This window comes from Lactuca serriola, chromosome 2, assembly GCF_051521515.1.
Source record: "Lactuca serriola cultivar US96UC23 chromosome 2, Lser_US96UC23_V15, whole genome shotgun sequence".
Classification (NCBI taxonomy): domain Eukaryota; kingdom Viridiplantae; phylum Streptophyta; class Magnoliopsida; order Asterales; family Asteraceae; genus Lactuca; species Lactuca serriola.
Window position 1 is genome coordinate 102,597,776 of NC_136409.1, and position 15,964 is coordinate 102,613,739.

The following is a 15,964-nucleotide window of genomic DNA, read 5'->3' on the forward strand; positions in this document are numbered from 1 at the left end:
TTAGCCTTACATGGATTAAACTTGTTCAATCTTAGTTTCTTGTCACCTTGGTAGCACAAGGCCCACCAATTCTTCCAAGTTGAACTCTGATAACTCACATGCAAATTCAACTTATTTGAAGTAGGTACAGAAACAAGAATTATGTCAACACGATAGGTTGAAAACCATAAGTTGTGTGCTAGTGATAAATTACAGGTTTTACTCTTGATTAAATCTTGAAACTCTTTCAGGATCTTTAAGGCTCCCACTGTCCCCTTGACATATAAGTTTCCCCAGTCAAGAACCATTCCTTGACAAAACAAATATTCAAGGGATAGTGCGGATTCTTATCAAGACTAACACTTCACACAATTGGTCTTAGTTGGTCTTTGTCTCATCCAAGACATCACAACTTACTAATCTCAAATGTACAAGGGTAGAAAACATTTTACTCTTACATTTGACTAGTGTTAATAAACCTTACTTTATGTCACTCAAGGTTACAATCTTGGAGTATGACTCTAAGAATTGTTTTGGAACGAAGTATGACTCATCTTCTTGATTTTAACCAATCCAACAATTCATGACCTCTCTTCTTAGCCATAACAATGCACTAAGACGTCCTTAGAGTATGAATTTGTGATATGGTTTCATAATCATTAAGATGATCATGAAATATGATACTAAAGTACTCTCCCATCCTTTCAGATTTGAGAAACTTTTATCTTTCTGCCTAATTTGATTCTTCTCATTTGTTTTGTCATACATTGTAACCTTTCCAATGTTATAGAATTATACTTAACCTTATATGTATAATCATATTTACTAATCTTTAGTAAATCATGACAAATCAATCTTTGTGGTGGACCTTGACCAGCGCACACCCAGTGTACCTAATTCCTTAGTCCTTCAATTGACTCACATATACATGTGATCAAATTATCAGTCTTAATTTTCAAAGATGAAAATTCTCATTCATCATACAATACAACTTGTATGATTCCAAGTTTCTGTCCAATTGAAACTTGGGTGATGAAAAACTTTCTTCATTTGGTAAATTCAGACACTACCACAAATGAAAGAATCAAATCCACTTTCCAATATTGCTATTACTGGAAACATATAAGCAACAATTTTCCACAGATGCCATTGTAAGGATATTTTTAAAATAAATAAAATTAAAACCCTTTTTTCTTTTATTTTAAAACTTTGCGGAAAAACTTATCCTTACAATCCACATGAAAACCTTGTTGTTATCTATTCATAAGCAATATATTATAACTCTTAAGCAACAGCTCAAAATTCTGATTACCGAACCATGCGATCGAAACCCACTTTCGCTATCAGAATCAACATATACTTACTTTAAGCTTCCTATCTTTTCTTTGATTCTTAAAAACATCAGCATGTGACCCATTCACATTATGTAATAAGAATCTCCAAATAGGAACTTAATAGAGTTAGATAGTGGACTTTACCCGAAGTAGAGTCAAACCTCTTGACTTGATCAACCTTATGACCTTTCAGGTGAATAGGGCAGCTTCGCAACCAATGCCCCTTCCTTTGGCAACAAAACACATGGACCCTTTGGTAATGGCACATGAGACTATCTCAGAATTTGCCTTTCTCTTTACCATTTGGTCAACCGAGTTGACTATGGCCGATCCCTTTCCATTGGGAAGAGAAATCCTTTTCTAGATATCCAATGCTACCATTGTCAATGTCCATGTAGACTTGGGAAGTTGTTCTTTTAATCAAATTTTATTTACTGGTGTTCCAAATCATTGCTGATTCCACAACACCAAGCAAATAGATAACATCATTAAGGGTCATGTCATAGTCCGTCTCATAGTAGTCCCAAAGAGACTCACTATGTTACTAAGAAAGTGATTGAACATCCAACTTTCACGGGACTTTGACACCCAACTCTCCCAACTTGTCAATATGTTACTTTATCTCCAAGATGTGAGCACACATAGACTATGCTTGCCAATAGGGATTGAGTGACTTTAAACTTTTCAAGAACTTGTGGGTGAGGGAGAATAATTGGAGGAGGTGGAGGAAGTGAAGCATGATGTTGAGGGACACCATCTTCAAGAGATTTGGGAAGATCATAGTTGTCTGAACCAGACATCTATAATGGGAGAAAATCAAGTTAGTTGATTCAAAGTCCTTAATATAACACCCAATATGAAATATTAAGGCTAGGACCCAACACAATATTTTATAATTTGGAAGAGAGATGCCGTAATCCAAGCTATAAAATATTTGAAGGTAGGCGAATGACGATTCACCAATTTCCACCATGAAAAACGAAATAATTTATTAGGTTTTAATTGGATTTGAAATTCCTAGATCTTTTGAGATTCATTGAACTTTTCAATGGCATGTTTCAATCTTGAGTGTGCCCTCTCAAATTTTGTGACTGGGATGCTGAGGATCACAAAACAAGGTGTGAATAACCATACCAATTCACTTGGTACCCTTAATATTATCACCTAATCAATGTGCCGGTTAACCACACACGCTCCATTGATCTATGACAAACATTAAGTCACCCTTCGTGATCCTTACTAGTCCAAGTTAGTGTGCCGGTTAACCACACACGCTCCACCAACGACTTGGTAAGGTACAAAGTGTGAATTCCATGGGCTAGCACCAAATTCACATTTTTCCTAAAGTAACTAAGATTGGCAATTAAATAAAAAATATTTAGTTACTTTATAATAATCATTATACTTTTAATGATAATTTAAAGTCATTGTCCTACCCGTTCGGCTAACGACCCTCCACCAGTCAAGCAAGCGGTGGGTGACAGTGGACACCCATTAAGTCGCCATTTTATAGGCAACAACCTTATACCCACCTTATAGACCGGCTTCGTGAATGAGGCCTACTAACGGTAAAACGACTTGTTCTTATACATATATATATAATAATTAACCATTAATGTTATAAATAGTATAAGTGTTGAATTTTAACTTTTAAAATTCTAAGTGTTGGAATTAAAGTTTATTAAAGTGTGTGAAACTTTTCCAAATTCCAAAACTTGAGGGCAAGTTTTGAAACTATTCAAAACTAATTAATTCCATGATTTATGTGTTTAAAGTAGTTTTAATCCAAAAACTCTTCAAGTTCCATAACTTGAGGACAAGTTATGGAAGACTTTAAACTAATAAAAGAATTACTTTTCTTTATTTTATAACTTATGGAATTAATTAAGGTTACACTTTATTTATATATTTATTAACAAAGTGACTTTTGAACCTCCATAACTTTAAGGACAAGACTCTTCATCTTTTGTAACCATCCAAGACTTTTCATTTCATAACTTATGAATTAAAGGTTCATAAAAATGAAGACTCTTCATTTTCATGTAACTTATGTGTTTTAAGTGTGTGTTAAATAAAAGTGACCTTTGGATATCCATAACTTGAGGACAAATTATGGACTCCATTAAAACACATAAATGATCAATAATTAATTCTAAACAATTCAGCAAATAATTTCTATCATCTTCTAAATTCATAAGAACATGAACATGATCATCAAAATTTCAAGAATTATATGAACACATAAAATCATGGAATTTTGATTATAACTTTGAAATTGGTCTACCATCATCATTACCAGATCAAAAACAGGTTTTATGAGTCCAAAACAGTTTAAGGTAATGATTCTAGACCAATTCCAGCACCAAAACTCGAAGATATGTTGTCTGGGGTTCCAACTCGTCGAGTGCATGAACCAACTCACCGAGTTGGATGGGTTTTGCCTTGGACTCGTCAAGTCCCTTCATGGACTCGGCGAGTCAGCTGTGCAGACAGCATAAAATCTTCGATTTTCAGCAATTTGCATCAAGTATTCAAACAAGCAAGCCTAGGTTGTGATACTACTGTTGGGTTTTGAGCAATCTAACACTTCCTAAGTGTGCATGCAACCCTAATAAACATTGGATCTATGTTTGTCTAAATACATGCAAAATAATAATTTTCCAAGGTTCATAACCTATCTAACATGGCATGGGGAACATTTCAACATAAAAGAGTTAGAAGAGATTACATACCTTTTTGATGAGTTTGGTTCTTAAGGAGTTTGAGGGCCAAGCACCAATAGTGTGAATGCCTCAAATGGAATCACAAAACACCACAAAATCTTGGAAGTCTTTGAGAGAGTAAACACACTTGTATTTTCGGCCACACACAAGCACACACACACACACACTAGTTCACTAGTTGCCATTTCATGCTCCATAAGCATGCTTATATAGTGTGCATGGTTAGGGTGAAGCCCTAATAACCCATGACCTTTCCTTTCCAAGGATCCATGGGTTAAAAGCTCCATGGATCATCCATGGACTTCCATACAAGCCTAGCCCATTAACAAATGAGTGTTAGCCCACACTATATAAAACCAATAGCCCACAATCTAATTAGTCTTCCTTTTAATCTCTAAATTAATTCATAATTAATTTAAGACTAACACTAATTAAATAACTTCATATTAATATATTATAACTTACAATATATTAATAAACATATGTGTATAACTCTCATAAAATTATCCATAAATAGTTTGGATGAAATGCAACCCAAATGGACCATGCCGGGTCGGGTCAAGTATATACCAAATAAGTTATGGACTTAGACACCTTATCCAACATGGAGTTGGGTTGAGGCGGGTCCTGCTGTGTGCTGTAGGCCAAGATACCCAGGGCGGATCGGTTGTTCCGAAGGCCCAGCGAGCGGTCCGGATAGGCTGTAGGCCCGAAAGGGCGGACCAGACGTGCCGAAGGCTCGGAGAGTGGACCAGATAGACTGAAGGCCCGGTGCGGGCGGACCAATCATACTGTAGACTCAGAGAGTGGACCAGGTGGATTGAAGGCCCGGGAGCGGGCGGAGCAATCACACTGCAGACTCGATGTATGTGGATAGACTCAGAGGGTGGACCAGGTGGATTGTAGGCCGGTGCGGCGGACTAGTCACACAGTAGACCCGAAGTGCATGGCTATTCTGTGATCGGATATGTTATGGCATGTTATGCGTGTATGGTATTTGTGGTTGGTATTTTGGGGATATCTCACTAAGCTTTCGGGCTTACAGTTGTGGTTTTATGTTTTTCAGGTTCTTCAGGAGATCGTGGCAAGGCGAAGGCGTGATCGTACCGCTCCTCATGATTTTGTAGTAATGTGATTCTGGGAATACGTTAAGTGTTTTGTATTGAAAACCTTTTTGTAAAGATTTAATGAAATCGAGCTGTTTTTGAAAAATTTAAATTGGTTGTATTTTTCGGTCGTTACACTATTTCTTATTTGCAGTCTCGTGACTTTGTCAAAATTCAAGTCGTGAACTGGTTTGGGTTGAGAAACTGGGCCATTCAATTTAATAATAAATGGGCTGGAGCATATATTGGACTAGCAAACAGATGTCCATAAGTTCTACTTAACTCACGTCGTGAATTCCTTGGAATTCACGTCTTGAATACTGTCTGACATTTAATCTCTTAATAAATCCTACATTTCATTAACCATATTATTTAATCTATTACCACTTAATTTTATGGACCCCATACTCAGTGTTCTATTATGCATAACATGATTTAGATGATATGATCAATTGTCCTAAAAAAAAATGAAAAAACTATAAAGAAAAGAAAATCCAAACCAAACTCGGGTTGCCTCCCGAGAAGCGCCTCTTTTTGATGGAGTCGTGAGCCGGACTCCATGCCTCCTACGTTGAGCTGTCAGAGGAGTCCATCACCACCTGGATTTTCTGCTCTTTCCATCGGCTCTTGTACGCTTGAACTCGTCTAATGTACGCCTTCTTTGAATTCTATTTTTTAGCTTTTACTTCATCTACATCGAGCTTGTGTTTGATCCCCTTAGTCTCTAATTTTTCTTCACTCTTATTAAGCTCCATAGGAATCTTCTCTTCCTTCACCATTGGCCTTGTCTCCTTGGATGTTACCTAGTCTTTATCATCATCACTTAATATTTCATCACTTTCCTTACTTACCCAAGAAGTTGGATTCGTATAGGCAATGACTTCAACTAAAAACGGGATGGGTGCTATTGGTTTTATTCGTTTAACTTGTTGAATTGTTTTGATTTCTTCTTCCATGAGCTTCTCTAATTCTTCAAGTTCACTCTCTTCATCTATATTGAAAACCTCTTCATGAACATCACTCCCTTTGAAACCATCATCTATTCCAAAAATTTCCTTCTCATCTCCAACTCTCAATGTGAGCTTGCATTCACGTATATCAACCAAGGCTCTAGTAGTATTAAGTAACGGGCGACTAAGAATAATCGGAACATTGGGATCTTCTTTCATATCCAAAACCACAAAGTCTATTGGAAAAACAAATTTCCCAATTTTTACGAGAATATCTTCCACAATGCCCCGGGGTTGTGTCACTGAACGATTTGCGATGTGAATAGTCTTTTTTGTAGCCTTCAACTTCTAAATATTTAGCTTCTGAGAAAATGAATAAGGCATTAAATTTATGCTAGCCTCAGAATCGGCTAAGGCATAAATCTTCATATTATTCCCAAACACACATGGAAGAGTTGTTGGATTAGTGTCTATGTCCATAACTATTTTGGTATGTACTTGACCCGATGGTGCATGGTCCTTTTGGGTTGCCTTCACCAAAGCAACTTGATAGGATGAATATATTAAAGGAGAAATCATATTGTTTAATTAATATTAGTCAAGAATTAAATAGTAATTAGTTTTGTGACTAAAAGAGATTAATTAAACTTAAGGGACTGAAATTCTAATTATAAGATAATTGCAATTTGGGCCATGGATTGCCTTAAATTAAGGAGTGGACGAATTCCATGGGAAGCCCATAAGGAAATCGTCCAAGGCCTTAATTAAAGGGGTCCATAAGGGAATCCTTGTTAGATAACCCTAATTGCATCACTATATATAGATCCCTTAAGGACCAAAAACGTGGCTAAGACTCCTCTAGGGTTTGTAGACGTTTTTGGGCAGCCTCCATCCTCTCTCCTCTTCATCCTCTTGCTTATGGTGTTTGTGAACCATTAGAGGAGTGACAATTGTGACTCTAAGCTTTCTAAAGTCAATACAAGGAGATTTGGGATTGTTATTGCTACATAACAATCAAGGTAACATCTTAAACCTATTCTCATGTTAATATGATTACTTGAATGCTAAAATTAGGGTTTATAGTCTTGGATACCTTGCATGTACAATAGAGAAACCTAGATCCAAGCATTAGGGTTTGTATGAGCACATAGGATGTCTTATGACCAAAACCCATTAGTGGTATCAACGCCTAGACTGGTTTCTATTGTATTGATGCATTATATGTTTGAAAAATTCGATTTTTTGGTTTCTGGAGGCTGGAATCGCCGAGTCCATAGCTGAACTCGCCGAGTCCATGCTGACTCGACGAGTCCATGCTTGACTCGACGAGTCAACTCGTCAGATGGAGCAAACCTCGGGATTTCTTGCTGTTTTTGCTTAAGGATAGTTGCCTTATCATATTAGATCAATATAAATCCGATTTTATGATATATTTGACTATATTCTTGATCTAATTGAAGATATTTATCAATTAATAAAATATTTGTTTCCTTATGTGATAATTGATTAATTATTTTGATTAAATTGGTAAACTGTTTTGCAAGAAATCATTAAATAAATCAAATATGGATAATTATGTCATTAAATGTTAATTTAGATTATTTGTTATTTGATCCTTGTGCTTTGAAAAGTTTTATATTTTCCCCTTTAGGTTTTATAGTTTAAATTTGAACCCAAAAAGTTTTGTTGTTTTGAAATTTAAATAGTTGAAACCCTAATGTTTTGAAAAAGGTTTCAAAACTTGCCCTCAAGTTTTGGAATTTAAATAGTTTAATTTTGATGTATATTTAAATTCTAAACCCTAATGTTTTGAAATGTTTCAAAACTTGCCCTCAAGTTTTGGAATTTAAAAGTTGATTAAAAGTTTAATTAGGAATGTTAAATTCTAAAACCCTAGTATTGTTTTGAAAAAGTTCAAATCACTCCCTTATGGTTTTATTAATTAATTAAGGTGTATAATTAAAAGAGGTTTAATAAATCCTTAAAAGTTTAGGTTAACAATTTATTTGAATTAAAAGTATAATTGTTAAATTAAACCACCTAGTATTTTAAAAGTGTAAAATACACCCTATACTATATATAACATTAAAAGTCTAACATTATATATATGTATGAGTAAAAGTCAGTCTTACCGTTAGTAGGCCTCATTCACGAAGCTAGTCTATAAGGGGTGTTTAAGGAAATTGCCTATAAAATGGCGATTGAATGGGTATCCACTCTTACCCACCGCACTCTTGACTAGTGCAGGGTCGTTAGCCAAACGGGTAGGATAGGACGAAACCTTCCATTATAAGTATAATGAATTACTAAAGTAACTAAATGATTTTCAAATTCCCAATCTTAGTTACTTAGGCAAAGTGAATTGATGCAATTCCATGAAATTACACTTTGTGCCCTTGCAAAGATGTTAGTGGAGCGTGTGTGGTTTACCGACACACTAAATGGTTCTAAGCAAAGGTAGCAAAATGTGACTCAATGTTTGTCATAGTTCGGTGGAGCATGTGTGGTTTACAGGCACATCGAATAGGTGATTGTAACATGTGGGGGCACCATGTAGTTTGCATGGTTATTCACACCCGCTTTGTGATCCTTGGCATCCCAGTCACAAACAAGAGGGGCATATCGAGATTTAAACATGCCATTGAAATGTTCAATGAATCTCATAGGATCTAGGAGGTTTCATAGTTTTAAAACTTAAATTTCTTTTTCGTTTTTCATGGTGGAAATTAGTGAATCGTCATTCACTTACCTTCAAATATTCTGCAATTAGGATTACGGCATCCCTCTCTCGAGTTGTAGAATATTGTGTTGGGTCCTAGCCTTAGTATCTCATTTGGGTGATTTACTAAGGACTCAATCAATCAACTAACTTGAATTCATTTTCCCCCGTTTAGTAGATGTCAAAGTTTGACAACTATGGTCTTCTCAAATCCCGTAGAACAAGCATTCCACATGAAGATGATATTCCACGATTCGATCAAGGAATAAGAGATCATGCTTCACTTCCTCCTCCTCCTCCAATTATTCTCCCTAACCCACAAGTTCAAAGGCTTGAAAAGTTCAACATCACTCAAGCCCTTTCGGCAAGTAAACATAAAGAAGGAAAGTCGGTGTGTGCACACGTCCTCGGGATGAAGTCACACATTGATAGGTTAAGAATGTTGGGATCCATTGTCTGTGAGGAAATGGCTATTGATTGGGTTCTTCAGTCACTTCCTAACTCATATAGTGAGTTCGTAAGAGAGTACTATATGATGAACTACGACGTGAACCTTATTGATCTCACCTATATGCTTATTGCTGCTGAATCAGCAATGGTTTGGCGCAATAGAAAAGCAAAGTTGATTGGTGAATCTGCCTTTAAGACCTCTATGGATATAGACAATGGCAACGAAATACATGCTATGATCAAAAGGTTTGATCATAAGAGAAAGGCAATGTCTGAAGTAGTTCCATGTCATGTTCCAAAAGAGTCAATTCGCTTTTATTGCCAAGAGAAAGGGCATTGGAGACGAAGCTGCCCCATTTACCTAAGAGATCTAAGAGATGGGAGAGTTGAAACGTATGGCTCTAATATAGGTAAAATCCATTAACTAACTCTTTTAAGCCTCTATTATAGATTCTTAATACATAATGTGATAAGATTGCAATTGATGTTTTGTAGGATCGAAGAAAAGAAAGGAAGCTTAAGGGAAGAAGTGAGCAGAATCTAACCGTGAAGGAATGGATTTTGATCGCATTTCTCGAAGATTAGATTCTTGAGCTATTACTTGGAGTTAGAATTAGATTGCTAAGAAAGATGTATTAGCATAGTTTTTCAATGAATTGCATTGTAAGGACAAAATTTTCCACAATAAAATAAATTTTGATTTTATATTATTTATTTATCCTTGCAATGGCGTATATGAAAAATTGATGTTTGAATGTTTCTATTATTAACAATAATGAATTTGGTTCTTATTATGTTATTTATGGAAATTCAAGAATTTACCAAATAGGGAGAGTTTCTCATCACCCAAGTTTCAATCGGACAGAAACTTGGAATCATGCAACTTGGTTGCACGATGAATGAGAAATTTCATATTTGGAAATTAGACTAATTCATTGACAAAGTGTCAAGTGAAGGACTAGGAGATCGAGTACACAAAGTTGCCTGTTGATCAAGTCCACCATAAGAGTAACAATGATATTCGTCATGATTTACTAAAGGTTTAGTAAATATGATTATACTTACAAGATTAAGTGTAATTATGAATTGATTGAAAAGGTTTAAATCAATAGCAAAACGAATAAGAAGAATCAAGTAGGCAGAAAGATAAAAGTTTCTCCATTCTAAGAAGAAGGGAGAGTAGCTTTTATGCTTTATGATAGGACTTAAAGATTAAGAACCATATCTCAATTGATCCTCTAAGTGAGTCTTCGTACAATTGTATGTTTAAAAAGAGGAATCAAGGATTGAAGAAATGGTTAAATCAAGAAGTCAAGCATGCTTCGTTCCAAAACAAGTCTTAAAGTTAAGATTGTGACATTGAGTGAAAAGTATTAAGAAGGTTTGTAACATTCATCAAATGTGGAAAGTTGTGATGTCTTGGATAAGACAAAGACCAACTAGGACCAATTTATGAAGAGTCTTGATAAAAGCTACACTAACTCTTGAATATTTGTTTGTCAAGAAATGTTTATTGACAAAAGGATCTTATATGTCAAGGAGTCAGTAGGTGTCTTAATGGTCTTGAAAAGTTTCAAGAACAAATGAAATAGACCTTATCAATCATCACTAGCACACGAGTTGAGGTTTGCAACCTATCGTGTTGACATTATTTTGTTTCTATGTTGTTCCAATTGAGTTAAATTATGCATGTGAGTCCTATGAGTTCTCAATTGAATGTATAAAAGGCAAGGACCTTGATCAATGAAAAGTACATTGATAGGAAAAGGTGAGTTGCTTAACTACTTGGAAGACATGGTGGGCAGCTGTGCTACCATAAGGCAAGAAATCAAGATTAAGAAAGTCTGATCCATATGAGTTTGAATTTGTCGTAAACTTTGGTTTTGTCAAATTCACATGGATAGGAACAAATACACCGTTTAAATCTAAGTGTCATAAGATTTCCTCCTTCATGAAAATGATTGTGAGGAAATGCTTTCACTAAGAAAGATTTTAAGAAGATAGTGATTGTAAAATTGCATTCTCGAATTCGATTATTTTACGGTATCCCTTTCCATAATTTGAATTGTGAGGTTTGGAAATTGTTTACCCACACATATGAACTATCTAAGGCAAGGGTGTATAAGTTCAAGAAGCCTTGATAAAAGATTATCAAAGCACTAAGTATTAGAAACATAAACTTAAAAAATTCAATAAGCATTGTTTTTCTGAAAGTTAAGTTGTTTCTGAATACATGTCAAAGCTAGTGGGAGCATAAGTGTTATGTTTTATAATAATCATCATGATAGTGGGAGCATAAGTGTTATGTTTTAAAATAATCATCATGTTAGTGGGAGCATAAATGTTATGATTGTATGATTATTAAGGACGTATTGCAAGTTGGAAATATTAATTATAGAAAACAAGAGTTATACCTTGCAAAGTCGTAAGGGTTGTAAAGTTGTTTTGCTATAATCAAGGGAGAGAATATTATGCTTCATTTCAAATCTAAAGGATTAGGTTGAGAAATGTTAATAAATTTAGTCAAGGGTACATAGTGTGTTCTTAAAATTTCGATTATGATTACGGCATTCCTCTTCACAATTCGAATTTTGAGCACATAGCAAATAAAACATTATGCGTCGTGTCCCATACGCTTCGGGTATAGGATCGATTGAAAATGCTTTAATGTTTGACCATTCTAAAATTTTCCAAATGTCAAGCGCATTTAGACGGAAAAGGGACTAGAATTGGTTTTGACTAAAATAATTAAACAACTATCAAAGGACAATCCAAAGTTTGACGAGGATTGGTCGCTTGTGAGTAGTTGGAAGCATGGTATTGGATGGACCATATCGACATTATTATGAATAGAAAAGATTCTATTAAGAATGAGTTGTCATATGGAAATTATGGAAATGTTTCCATATTGGATGGACCATGTCGACATCATTGCGAATAGATAAGATTCTATTAAGAATGAGTTATCATATGGAAAATATGGAAACATGTCCATATTGAGAATTGGATATTGAAAAATCTATGTCTAGATTAGAAACTTTTATGCAAAAGGATGTTCAAAGGAATGTACTTTGAGTGAGAGACATCATATCTAAGGAATTGTCTTGTAACAATCTCCGATAGAGGACTTTGTAATATCATTGGCAATAGTCTTTGTGACTTTGGTGCAGTGAATTTACGAAAGGACAATTGCATAAAATGTTAGAACCTAGCATATTCTATAAGTAGCAAGAATTTGATATTCTTTCACTTATGAAAAAGGATTTGGAGTTGTGAAATGAGAATGATTGGAAATGTGCTCAATTTGGTCTATTTCACAAAGTAAGAACCATAGGTGAACATTGTGTGCATGCTAGGAGCATGGGAAAAGTGTAATAATTCAAGTAAGAAGTTGATTACCCGAAACGACAAATAATGAGTAATCGATATGGTGATAAATAAAAGGTGTTTTATTTATACTGAAAGGTTTGAGGCCATATGGGATTAGTATTATTCTTGTGTTTCACATTTGCATGTTTTGACTTCCAGAATAATTGAATTTATTAAGAATAATCTAATTATTCGAAAGGGCCACATTCGTTCATATGTTGGAAGTAGATATGAATGAAGACTGTCGTGAATTGGTGTGTGGATTGTCTAAAGAGAATTAGACATAAACAAATGTTTGTTGCAACGTTCATGAGTGCTTATGAATGTGATTTGAGCATTGGATTAAACCCACACTCACTTGGATCACTCCATGAATTGTATCATGAGTGATTGGTGAGAAGATAACATCTTATATTCTTGAAACCGAGATGTGTGAGTTGTATCTTGCAAATCGGTTGCACATTGATAATATGTAAACACACTAGTAACTTGGTGTTATTAAACATATTGTTGTGTGTGATTCGGTGAGTAAGTGCAAGAAAGCATTGTATCAAAGTTTATCCTTTCCTTTTATCCAAGGTAGGATAAAAGCAATATCTTTGGGCCCCTCGATGATTTAGTGATGACAAACGTAAATGCTCGGTCGGGCTAGGGCTAATTTGATTTGTTCAATTAGTCAGTCGTCATAAATCGGGAATCGAGATATAGTACAAAGAGAATGATTTGAAATCATATCTCATATGATATCTAGAATGGAGGAATATATGATCCCTTATCTAAGGACACGCGTATCTGATATGATCGGAGTTGACAGCGGCTTTGGAAAGCTACGATTGCAGATCAAGATCTGAAGTCATACGTAGAATAGTTATTAGACTTATCTAAGTGGGAGACTGTTGGATTAGTGTCTAAGTCCATAACTATTTTGGTATGTACTTGACCCGATGGTGCATGGTCCTTTTGGGTTGCCTTCACCAAAGCAACTTGATAGGATGAATTATGGAGAGAAAGGATTAAATATGATTTATTAATATATTATGAGAATAATATATTAAAGGAGAAATCATATTGTTTAATTAATATTAGTCAAGAATTAATTAGTAATTAGTTTTGTGACTAAAAGAGATTAATTAAACTTAAGGGACTGAAATTGTAATTATAAGATAATTGCAATTTGGGCCATGGATTGCCTTAAATTAAGGAGTGGACGAATTCTATGGGAAGCCCATAAGGAAATCGTCCAAGGCCTTAATTAAAGGGGTCCATGGGTTGCTTAGGGCTTAAGCATCCAAATTAGGGTTTCCTTGTTAGATAACCCTAATTGCCTCACTATATATAGATCCCTTAAGGACCAAAAACGTGGCTAAGACTCCTCTAGGGTTTGTAGACGTTTTTGGGCAGCCTCCATCCTCTCTCCTCTTCATCCTCTTGCTTATGGTGTTTGTGAACCATTAGAGGAGTGACAATTGTGACTCTAAGCTTTCTAAAGTCAATACAAGGAGATTTGGGATTGTTATTGCTACATAACAATCAAGGTAACATCTTAAACCTAATCTCATGTTAATATGATTACTTGAATGCTAGAATTAGGGTTTATAGTCTTGGATAACTTGCATGTACAATAGAGAAACTTAGATCCAAGCATTATGGTTTGTATGAGCACATAGGATGTCTTATGACCAAAACCCATCAAGAGTGAGGCATCCAGGATCCCCCATCTTCTTAGGTATCTCTCACAATACAGCTTTTGAGCTTTGCTCACTTAGAATCGCCTCAGAATTCTTCTTTAGTTGCTGACGAGTGTCTATCAAGTCTTGTAAAAAGTTTGCATATTCTGGAATTTTGGATAATGACTCGACAAAAGGAGTATTAATTGGGATACCCTTTACTTGTTTGATAAAATCCAAATGTTACCTCTCTCCAGTGGACTGAGATTAGCTTGAGACGAGAATGGTAAAGGCGGTTGATAAGCCGGGACAATTACAAAAATTTTCTATTCAGACTGAGCCCACGACGTGAGCATATCGGGCTCATGTCCTGAGTCTGGTACTTCAGCAACATTTTTGTTTTCGAGCTTCGACTACTTTGGCTTTGGACCGGATGGCTTTCGCTCCTCCTCTAGTGCTTTTAAGAACTCATAGATAGCCTCTTCTTCAGTTTCTATCATCATAACATGGGATTAAGCATTCATTTCGGGAAATTGTGAGGATCATTTGTTGCTCACCAAAGTAGTTAGTTGACCATTTTGGACCTCGAGATTATTTATCGATGCTTGATTATTTCTTAATGAATCTTGTTGATCAATCATCATTGTTTGCTGTTCTATCATCATTTTCATGTGTTCCTTTAGCTCTGCGTCGGTATTATCATGCCTTTTCTCCGAAGCTTCCACAAATTGGGTCAAAATGTTTTCCAAATCTACTTTCTTTTCAGCTGGTGGTTGCTCTTTTGGTAGAAGCCTCATCCTATCTGCTTATATTTCTCTTCCTTTTGCTTCTTGTATTCATCATATGACAGCCACTCTTTCTTTGGTTATCTCTAATCCTCATCATACTTATCCCCACTCGAATAACAAACTTGAGCCCTTTTGTTCCCATATTCATCCAAGTCCCAATCCTTAGTCAATTATGGACCATTACATCGTTCACAACCAACTCTAATTGCATGAATTGATTGGTCCATTTGTGTAAGTCTCCGGTCCATATTATTCAGCATTGCCATCATAGCGGCCATTTCTTCAGAATATGCACCTCCACTAGCTTTCACACCTTCACTCCTTGGATTGTGGTACTCACGAGGAGGCTTTGCAAATTCTTCAATTAATTCTTTGACTTCGCCCATATTTTTCTTAGTGAGAGGACCTTGCGAAGCAAAGAGTTGCCTTGTCATAACATTGACCCCATCATAGAAAATAGACATCTCTTGTTGAATATTAAGGTCATGTTGAGTACAACTCCTTAACAATCCTTTGTAACGCTCCCATGCCTCGTATAATGACTCCCCTATTTGTTGCTCAAAGTTGGCTATTGCCTTCTTGAGTTTAGATATCTTGGATGGTGGGCAAAATTGGTCTAAAAATTGTTCATGCATCTGGGCCTATGTAGTGATTGTACCAGGTGGAAGTGCTTTCAACCAATCTTTTGCAGCTCCTTTAAAAGTAACGGGAAGCATCCTTAGCAAGACGATATCTCTATTCACATTTGGGACATTGAAATAATCTGCAATGTCATTGACCTCATCTAGATGCTTAAAAGCATCCTCATGATCTTTTCCATAAAATGGAATATCCTTAAGTGTAGTGAGGATATATCCTTTCAGCTCGAATGTGGCAGTC

General features: G+C 35.6%; 1 non-coding gene across 1 annotated transcript; it reads left to right on the forward strand.

Moving 5' to 3' along the window:
* The first annotated feature begins 15,565 nt into the window (after window positions 1–15,565).
* Window positions 15,566–15,672, forward strand: LOC145091147 (small nucleolar RNA R71). The gene has a single exon (XR_013702035.1). It is a non-coding gene; the product is annotated as a small nucleolar RNA R71 (small nucleolar RNA).
* The last annotated feature ends 292 nt before the right edge of the window (window positions 15,673–15,964 follow it).